This window comes from Marmota flaviventris, chromosome X (genome assembly GCF_047511675.1).
Source record: "Marmota flaviventris isolate mMarFla1 chromosome X, mMarFla1.hap1, whole genome shotgun sequence".
Lineage (NCBI taxonomy): Eukaryota > Metazoa > Chordata > Mammalia > Rodentia > Sciuridae > Marmota > Marmota flaviventris.
Window position 1 is genome coordinate 20,068,705 of NC_092518.1, and position 11,260 is coordinate 20,079,964.

General features: G+C 31.9%; 1 long non-coding RNA gene across 1 annotated transcript in view; it reads right to left on the reverse strand.

Moving 5' to 3' along the window:
• LOC139703268 (uncharacterized) overlaps window positions 1-10,632 on the reverse strand; it is a 36,656-nt gene extending 26,024 nt beyond the window's left edge. The window contains exons 1-2 of the long non-coding RNA XR_011705671.1: window positions 10,506-10,632; window positions 1,097-1,249 (exon numbers count right to left, since the gene is read on the reverse strand). This is a non-coding gene — a long non-coding RNA (uncharacterized lncRNA). The remainder of the gene's footprint in view (window positions 1-1,096; window positions 1,250-10,505) is intronic.
• Window positions 10,633-11,260: the final 628 nt, after the last annotated feature.

An 11,260-nucleotide genomic window follows, 5' to 3' on the forward strand; every position in this document is an offset into this window, starting at 1 on the left:
CAACTTCATTTGGAAATCAATTATAATATTTAATGACTGCCACTCTTTGAAAAGTCTTCTTAGATCTATTCTAAGTCCTGCACTCTATGTGAAAACCTGATTTGTTCTTAGAGTTTCTAATAAAATTTGAGAATATATAATCTAGTCCTTATGTAAAATTCTTTGCATTACATTTCTCATATTCCATTATTTCCTTTAGGCACCCAACATGGATGCTAGGCTTATATATTAATTTCTTTGTTCATTTTATGTATATTTATCATCTAACTAGTCACAAGATGTTTCATGAAATGCTTAAATCCATAAATGTCTTCAACATGTTTTAATATAATACAAAAGGTAACCCATGCTCATTTATATCTATAATTAATGTACAAAACTCGTTCATTAATCTTTATCATATTTGTTATTATTTATTCAGTATCTATGTTTCCTGCTGGGCTATGGTCTCAATGAATGCAACAACTGTGCATAGCATGTTGATAGCCTGAAATATGTATTTTCCATTGAATAAATGGTTTAATAAGTAAAATAGGTATAAATCATGCTGATTCCATATTGTATTTAACATTCTGAATTATCTTGAGCTGTGTTTTACATTTTGGATAAATGTTATTTAAGAAAGTTTTTCTACTTAAATTTTATATTGGAAGAAATGAAATATCAAATTCAGGTCATGAATAGGCAGTGAATCTAAAGTTTGAGTTGATCCTTGCTTTGCCATTTTACTAAAATGTAATTATATCAGAGGTTGAAGAACAGTTAATTTCAAATACTCAAATGACAATAGATTTACGAACATTGGCAATCTCACAGTGATTTGTACAAGATGTATTAGATTTGTATTAGATTACTTTGAATCTTATAGTACTTTCTGGTCATATACTTACATATAAAATTTTATAAAAAAATAACCAATAAAGAAAAATACAAATTTGAATTGTCATAGATAACTTTTAACACATTCTAATGTGAGAGATAAGCTAAGGAATTTTACATAAAATTCACATTGATACTTTTTTCACATTGCTACATATATGTATAAACTTTAAGAATTGCATTTCAGCCCTTTTTTACTTTCACAACATGAACTTACTTGTGCATGCAACATATGGTGGATCATATGGAGCTCTATAATACCCATCTTTGTGTACACTCCTGGAGGAGCCTTCGTGATCAGAGGAACTGTGAGTTGGGCAAGGAGAGCACAGAAGACCTTATGAGGAAGATATGTAGAACTCATGGCTGGCTAAGCAAGAGAAAGTGAAAACAGGAACATGACAGTAAATAGACTGTTTAAATAAAATAGAAATATTTAGCCAAGAAAAAAAAAAGAATTGCATTTCAAAAGCTACTTATAGATTATAATTAATAGATTAACATGAACTAATAAACTAATTATAATTCTTACATTGGTCTATAGTTTTTACTGGGTGAGTTGAAGAATTACACCAATCATAGACAATATTTTTTCAGCTGATACATTGGTTAAGTTACACATAAAATGTATAGGTACTTTAATGAGGTTGAGAAGGGAAGTGGAAATTTAAGTTTACTTCAACATTCATCTAACAAAATAGATTTGATTGTTGTACATAATGAGTAAGGAAGAATTCCTATTCTCAAATAACTTAATCCCATAGTAAGAAATGTGATGATTATAAACTATAACAATAATATAGAGTGTAGCATATGTCCTAGAAAAAGAAATAGGACAGTTGAGAAATCTAGAAAGGCTATATAATTTCCAATTAGGCTTTTAGGAGGAAGAGGTATTTGAAATTAGTCCGAAAAATGAATAGTGGATTAATTATTTTTAAAATATTTTTATCAGTTTTTGATGGATCTTTATTTTTTAAAATTTATTTATATGCAGAGCTGAGGATTAAACCCAGTGCCTTACACACACTAGACAACTGCTCTACCACTGAGCCACAACCCCAGTACAGTATTAACTATTTTTTAAAATAATGGCTCACTTTTATTTCAACCCTTTTGGCAAAGCTAAGACCTATCTTGACGACTATAAGGCATAGAATATAATTAAAACTTCCTTCTGTAATCATAAAGTAGCATTTTGGGGTTCCATGTTTAGTGTGTTAATATAGTAAAATGAGAAACAGAGGTTCATGTGGTTCTAGTAACACAGAGCAGAGGGCATATTAAAAGGATGAGCTAAGACTTTGAATAATGTTTTATTACTTGTAGCAGTTTCCTTGAAGGGAAGATGATGATTTTTAATTCTGGCCCTTTAAAATTCCTTTGGAATGTCCTTAACATATTGAAAACATCCAAATCTAAAGAGTGGTGTTTAGGTGAGATATCATAGGGAAAGCAGCATGCACCAATTCTACATGTGTATTAATCACATTTCATTTAAGGAGCTATGGAAAAATATGAATATATACCTCCTCCAAAAAGCCATGTTATTTTCCACACTATCCCACAATTTCTTTTTAAAAAAGATCTGGTTAACTTTGATAACTATATCAAATATATAATCATTTTGCTAAACATTGCCACAGTGTAGTTAAAAACCAAGTCATAAGGATGTGCTATTTACATAAAGAATTTTGCACATTTGGGCAATACTTGCCTACCAGACCAGTTGGGTTCTAGTGAGAGAGATGAACTAGGTTCCAGAGATGAACTAGGTTTCCGATATGCAAAAAAAGGAGGAATCTGATCAGAAATGAAAAAGTAATCAACAGAGTAAAAATATTAATATATACAAATAACCAGAAGAGAAAGTTTGATCTGTTCAACATGGTAGTCATAGAAAAGCAATTTTACCTTAAAAATAAAGGAGTTAATGGAATGTGGCTTTAGATTATTTAGATTATTAAATTATTAAATGTATGTGAAATGAATCTTAGTCAAAGTAAGAGCTACATATGTGGATATTTCAATTTAACTCTATGTGAATAAAATTGCTTTTAAAAGAGCAGTAGGGCTGGGGTAGAGCGTTAGCTGAGCATGCGTGAGGCACTGGGTTTGATCCCAATACCACATAAAAATAAATAAAATAAAGGTATTGTGTCCATCTACAACTAAAAAAATATTTAAAATAAAATAAAAGAGTAGTAAATTTTCTTTTCAAAGTTATGATATAAAAATAATCTCATGGTGTACCTGTAAGAAATCCAGCAGAATTTTGGGGTAATATACATGTTTATACACTTTGGACTAATGTTTAAGGTTAATGTAATGTTTTACGTTCTTTTATCCTGTTTGGCCAAGTGTTTCTCTTTAGGTTGGAGAAATTTCAACTAAAGAATGAGGCCATTTATTATCTTAACCATCATATCACCAATAAACAAAAGTTGAAATTATTAATAATGGGTCCCCTAATGAAAGAGTTCTCATTTCTTATTTCCTGTGTTAGATATAAAAGAAAATATGTCCAAGAAACCAGTTTCCATGTTGCTGGCATGTAAGAATAAATCATCTACATGGAGGTAAGGGAAGCAAAAATCCAGAACACTATCTTCATGAAGGTAAGGAAGAAGTTAAATTTCATGTTAAATTTAATTCAGAACTGTCAGAGATAGCTCTGACTGATCGGGTTATTAAAGCAGTAGAAAGAGGGAATGTCTAAATAGAAAACATTGCTCTCTGTTCAACAAAGTTCATCTTAGTATTTGGGGAAATTCATTACATGGAACTAGTCACTCAATGTTTTCATTAAGTGGTTAGAGGATTATAAGCCTTATGGTTAAAATATAATAAATTACCTATCTTAGAAATATTTGTTTTAATTTATTAAAATTAAATATAGGAGAACAATTTTAAGCATGATAACAATGACCAGAGTATGTAGAGCTTAATCTTGCTCTACATGGCTCAAAGTGAACAGCATGAACACTGCCCTTGCTCTATAATTACAGGAATGTAAACATTGTACAACCTCATCTTCTTATCATGCTGAAAAGGACAATATCAATGTCAGCATAGCATTTAACTTTTTCAAGTACTTAGGGTTATAAGATTATTTCTATTTTTATAAGGCTTTATATCAAATACAGTATTACCTTATTATTTTATAATGACAATTGGTGAAAGTTTGTAGCCTATAATTTCTGACAGCCCAATGCACTAAAACAGCTTGTTTAGATTATTAAATGTATGTGAAATGAAATAAATCTTAACAGTTCAAGGAAATATTTATATATGGGAGGGACTAGATATTTGTGTGTTGCAAGGTGGCATTTTTAGAATTTCTTTTATGTTTTTAAACTTACTTTTTTCTTCCTATTATTTAGCAAAGGCTTTTATATTTTTTTAATAAATTCTTAAATATTTACATCACTACTATAATCAATTAACACAGCGGGGATCTTGCTGAAAAGACTTAGAAAATCTCATTTATCAATTCTCTTTAGCCCACATTAAGCCTTCAATATAACATCTATTGAAGTAATTTGCAAAATTAAAATAACATGCTTATAAATCTATATCCTGATTAACTTTAGAACAAAATCTATTAACTTCTCAATAGGACATTCGAACTTTTAAGTAATTCCATTACCTAAATTCATCTGTGTCAAAAAGTTTATGGCCATAACATGTTCTTTTGTTGGGTAACTTTAATATTAATCAATAACTTCATAATTCAGTTTGTTAGTCTATAAAAGTTATATACACATTTTGATTTCTTTGCATAGAATGAGAATATCAGTACCTTCATATATTCTCCACATCCTTTGCTCTCTCATCTCCTACCATCTGTCACTTACAAATTTACTTTCACACTTGAGAAGATTTTAAATCCTACATTTTGTTCTTCAACCACAATCATAATTTTCTTTGCCTTGCCTGTAAATTTACACAACATAAAAATAAACCCACTGCAAATAAAACACAATGCAAATGCTATGTGTAAATAATGTTTATTGACCAATCAAGTAGTGTGCTAAGATTATAATTTTTTCTTTTGAATTCAATGTATTCATCATTAGCTATTTGAAGTAAAATAATACATTAATAAAGACATATATACACAAACACACATATATGTATATTTGAAGATTATGTATATTAAATATTATATATTCAAGATTATATATAAATAAGATTACATGTATGTGTTTGTAGATATAATCTTACATTCCCCAAATTCTTAAAGTGTTATTTCATTTAATTTTCTACATACTTGGAATATGTCTGACTTGTGACAATGTTTTATTTTCTTCTGAAATTTTATAATTATTTTTATTTTTTATTGAGGAAAAATACAATTCCATTCCAAACATCTCTCATCAATTTCAGCCTTGTATATCTGACACATACTTGCTTCCTGTTCCTCAAACCTGTTCTTTCTTCACTCTTCTCATCCCTAAAAGTAGAAACTCTGTTGTTCCAGTTCCTTGTGCCAAATACTTCACTGTCAATCTTGACTCTTCTCTTTTACTCTCATATATATCCAATCCAGTCAAAGCTCCTGTCAGCCATACCTTGTAATCATATCACAAATCTGACTCCCTCTTGTCATTTCCATTGTTAAAATCCTATCCCAAATAATCAACATCTTTCCTCTGAATTATTATAATAGTCCCTTCACTGGTTTTCATTTTTCCATTCTTTATCCCTAACACTTTTTTTTACATAAAAAAGTGATCCCATCAAGTCATCCAATTGTCTTCTGTGTCACTCAGAGTCAAATGCAGTCTTTATTATAGCTTTAAGGTCCCCCATGATGTCTTATTAGGTCTCTACTTTCTTCTTGTTCAGTGCTTCCTGTTATTCTCCCCATTTCAGCTGCACAGTTCCCTTACATGTTCCTAAGACTGAAAGTTTCAGCCCAAGCTAATCCTGAGGAAGGAGAATTTCTCTACTTAATCTATAGAAAATAATAGTGACTACCATCTATCTTCACATCATGTTTTTTTTTCCCAATCATATCTTTTCTAATAATGTGTGTACAGTGTGTGTGTGTGTGTGTGTGTGTATTCTAACATTTTTATCTTCTAACTCTAGAAACGTTCCTTGGAAGAGGATCTTTCCCTTAATCTGTGTGCATGCAAGTGCATCAACGTGCCTGTGTGTATACATACAAACTATTGTTAATTTGGTGCCTATAGAAATAAGGTCAGTGCTCAAGAATATATATTGACTGAATTAATGGATTATTTTTATTGTGTGATTCTACCCTATGAATTATACTACTTTCCTGGTAGTGTTTCCTTTTTTCCACAAAGATACTTATCTAGAGTTCTTTGACCCCATGCTTCAAAAAACTGTATATTTTACTCTTAGTTCATGTATTAAAAGGGAATTTCATGGGGCTGGGGTTATGGCTCAGTGGCAGAGCACTTGCCTAGTATGTGCGAGGTACTGAGTTTGATTCTCAGCACCACATATAAATAAATAAAATAAAAAGGTCTATTGATAACCAAAAAAAATTAAAAAGGGAATTTCTCAATCTCCTTTTAAGTGACTCATTTGCTATTTTCTACATCTCATGCATTTTGTTTTGTTTTGTATTGTTTTATCCTCATTTTGCTTAAGTACAACCTAGAGTAAATTACCAGAAAACATGTTTTAGAAGCAAACTACTTGATTCATTTCATGTTGGAAAATAAATTTGTTTTCCTGGTTAAAGTATTCTTGATTCTAAATATGAGAGTTTTTAAAACCCTGTTCCAAGATATCCTAGCATTCAGTATTGCCTATAAAAAGTAGCATATCTTCTTTTTGCCCTTAAAAGTATTAATTGGGTCTAGGGAAAGTTCAGTGGGAAAGCACTTGAATAACATGTGGGAGGTCCTGGGTTTGATTCCTAGCACACATAAATAAACAAGTAAATTCATTAATAATTAAGAAATTGTTAGTAACTTTTTAACACTTTTGTTATAAAGTCATGAGATATTTACATGTAAGTCTTTCCTTGTTTCTATTTTTTATATTATTTTTAGTTGTAGGTGGACATAATTTCTTTATTTTATTTTTATGTGGTGCTGAGGATCAAATCCAGTGCCTCATGCATGCTAGGCAAGTACTCTACCACTGAGCCACAACATTAGCCCCGTTTCTTTTTTCTTTTTCTTTTCTTTTCTTTCTTTCTTTCTTTTTTTTTTTTGATGTTAGTAATCAATAAGTCATTTTGTTGTGAAGATATTTTCTTTTTCTACTAAAGGGACATTTTTTTCTAGTATCTCCTCTCTAATTTTTTGACTTCCCTTTCTAGAGAAATTGTTATTAGCTATAGTAGCTCTTGATCAGATACTCTGTATTTTATATATATGTTTTATACAGTTGATTTTTTTTAATGTTTTCTAGGACATACTCTCAACTTGACTTTTTTTGCATTTTGATAACATTTGGTTTTAAGAGAATTTTATTATTTCTTTAAAGGCACTAAAATACTAATAAATTGTTCTTTTCTGATTTTTCATATACATGGAGGATTAACTATTACTTATGTCATCCACTTTTATTTTGATTATGCTTATACCTATTGTTAAAAGTAAAGATGTTTAGTGATGATGGCACAGAAATAACTCACTTTTATTTTTGAGAAGGCTGTCTTTAAGAGATGGTAACACCTTTTACAGAATCTAAAATGGCATAAAATGTTAGTGGTCATAGAACTTTCCTTGTCTGACTAATGTGTCTCTTATCCTGAATTACTTTGTGAAGCCACACAACTTCAGGGTCCCTCAGTGAGGAAAATTAGGTATTACTAGATGGTCAAGTCAAGGATATTTCCTTTCAGATATCATTATTATTCGTAGAACCATGTGTGATCTACCTCATTTAACATAGACATCAGCATCACTCAAAATTATTCAATGTTTAAGTGGGGAAAGGGGAAAAAGCAATATGTGTGAGAACTTTACACAGTATATGTGAACTGAATCAAGGGAATGTGTGAACTCTAGACTCTCTCCAAGAGGGAAATGGTACCCCATGATTGTGTACTGATTACAACCATATTTTTTTAACCAAAGTTTGTCTCTGTATTGTTGCAGTTTCTTGAATATCACAGTCATGTCTAGTAAGCTAGAGAGGCCAAATCTATTCTGCTTTTCACTATCTAGGGGATAGGGCTCCAGTAAATTGTCATGTAATGTTTTTGTGTCTGTTTCCTTTCTGAGTTCATAATTTGGCTGCATAGCAGCATGAAAAAGGCTGCTCTAACTGTAGTATGCATTTAGATCTTATGTGGTGAAATATAACACATTTTTTCTCTTGATATATTCTGGAATTTGTGTTATACATAGAAAAACTTTCACTAGGATGAGGAAAATAGACCTTTTATTGGTTTCTTTCAATATTTCATTATTTACTTTTTTACATTTTTGGAATTTATTCTGGTATATGTCATAATGCAAATTTCAAAATTTCTAAAATATATTATTTCTTACTGCTTTAAATAGGCAACCTCATTTTATATGAAAATCCTACATGTATATAAATTTATTTTTATATACATATGCATAGATTTGGGCTTGGCTACTTGTGAAATAGTGCTATCCTATATAAAGAAGCCATGTACGAAGATATGGGAAAGTTAGTATTCCTGTGACTCTTAATATTTGGGTAACATTACACTTGGGCTTAAAATGGTTAGGAAAAGGGATAAGAGGAAAAAGTTGAGACCATGATCTGGAAGTTTTATAGTAAAGGCAGCTAATTAGCAATATAACTTACTATGGAGGGTCAGAGTACTGTCCCTGACTTACTATGTTGCCATATCATTTTTTAAAACTTTATAAGAGTTCTAACTATGCATTCAGCATAAAACCTACATTGAATTTCCTGGGCTAACAATATATCTTACAATACTGTCTTACAGTAATGGGCACTGGCAATGAGTCACAGCTTTCAGGACAGCCATGCACTCATGAACCATACAACAGAAACTCTACAGTTGTTCTGTGTTGCTAAGCTCTGGTGTTCAGTAGGCTAGATGTATTAAATGCATTTTAGAATTACAATATTTTCAGTTTTCAATGTGTTTATTGGGATGTAACCCCATACGATGGGTGTAGCCATATACCCAATTTAATGTTTAACTCATAGAGCTTGTTAATGCAGTGTGTATACTTCAGCCTCCTATGTATAAAGCAGGTTAGAGAAGGTTAGATAGAAAATTTGGATGAGTGTATATGAAAGTTATTCATAACAATAAACATATTTTGCTTCTCATACCTTTCATTTTGGTGACAAACTTATGTATACCATAAAATAGACACACTATCAATTACTGTATCATTGTGAAGAAGATCAATTCCATTACCTCACAATCTAAAACCCAAGATGTCAAATAATTTATTGTTACATTTGGGAAAAAGAATTATATTTTCACAGTATCTATGAGTATGGGTTCTTCAGACCTACCATATATAAAAAGAAGATTTTAAACAGGTAAATAAACATGTGAGTACCTGATAAGACAGTTGTATAATCATATTTAGTCAGAGATAACTGATAAGCAGAAAATGCTCTATAGAAATCATGGTTCAAAGTGTAGAAGGAGAGAAATTATATAGTCATATATAATTTCATAAATTATAAAATCATTGTACAAAGAAAACCAAAGTAAATAAGGGGGTATTTTGAACAACTTCATGTCAATATACTCAATAACTCAAATAAAATGTATGGATTACTTGAGGAAAAAACTTCACAAAACACATAAAACAGGGTTAGAACTTCTGAATAATCCTCTTGAATTCAACAATTAAGCTCTAACAAGATAAGTATAAACTAATATCTGTCATGATATAGTTTATTAGTGACACACACCAAAAAAACGCATCATAACTTATAAGGTATATCAAGGGAATGCAAAGTTGAGTTAATATTGGGAAATCAATAAATATAACCAAATGAGGAAAACCTTATTATCATCTCAGGAGATGCAGGAAAAAAAAAAAAAAACATTTAATGATTCAACACCCATTCATGATAAAACTCTCAGCAAAACTTCTCAATCAGATGAAGGTTATATAGAACAACAAATATATTACAGCCAACATTTTATGTGTTGTCAATATGTCTATTGCCCTTCCTTTACATTTGGAAACATTTTGAGCATGTCTTCTTCATTATCAATTTTAACACTGTAGGTGAGATTTTAGTCAGGGCTTGTAACAAGAGAAAGAAATCAAAATAACTTGAATTGTGAAGAAAAAGTAAATTGTTTTTGTTAATATACAATGTGGTTGGAGAAGTAGATGGCAGAATGGAGCTGTGCAGTAAACCCTGCTCTCTCCACAACAAAGAAGAGAGATAGTGAAGGAATGGGGTGACAGAATAAATTCTGAAAGACCCAATATTTGACAGTCTGAGATTTGGAGAGACTTGAAGTTTGGTTACTGGAGCCAAACTCAGGCTACCATGGTGGAGTAGGGTTGGGGGGAAAGGAGAGAAAAGCACACAAACTCACCCACTTTTCAACAGCTTGAAAAAATGAGACTGAATTAAAATGTGACAGGAGAAGTCGGGTTTTTAAAGCAAATCAAGAAGTTTAAAACCAAATCTTGAATGGAAAGCCATACCTGATTCTGCAGCAATTCCTGGAGCCTGCAGCTGACTAGTAGTCCTTTAAATCAACATGACATCTTTCCACCTCCAGATAGCAACAGACAAAAACCAGAGGGAACACCCTGCAGTGAGATCTCTTAAACATCCTGTCTAGAAAGAACTTATACAGGGATAGCTACTAGCCAAAAGTTGCTGAAACCCCCTCCCCCTCCCCTTGAATAAGGGAAGTGGGCTGGAGTAACTCTGTCTCAGTAAGTGCTAGCTTAACCCAGCTCTGCAAAGCCTCTGCAGGAGCCCAGGAAAAAACTGAACACACAACTTTAATTCACAGCAGCAGGAAGCAAGAGCTCACATCCAAGCAAGGCAGTTTTGGTCCCTGGTAGAGGAAAGGAAAGGCATGCAGATTACTGCTACAGTTGGCAGAAGGCTCTCCAAGGCAGGAAGCTACCTATATCCCCAGAAGCATAGAGGGACATCCCCAGATTGAAGCTGCCACTGGCAGGAGGCCTATAATGGAGGGAAGTTGCCTGAGTCCAAGAAGCCTAATGGGATGGTGTCTGGATCATGATCATAGCTGGTGTGAGGTCATCAAAGTAGATAGCTTCCTAGGTCTAGGGCATGGGGAGAGAGATGTCACCCAGACTGATCCATGGCCACTGCTGGTAATTGTGATCACTCTTTATCTTGATTTGGCATTTGTTACACTAACAGCCAACATTGTCCTCAAACCCTTTGACTGTATTTCTTCTAATGGTTTAAAGCATTGATT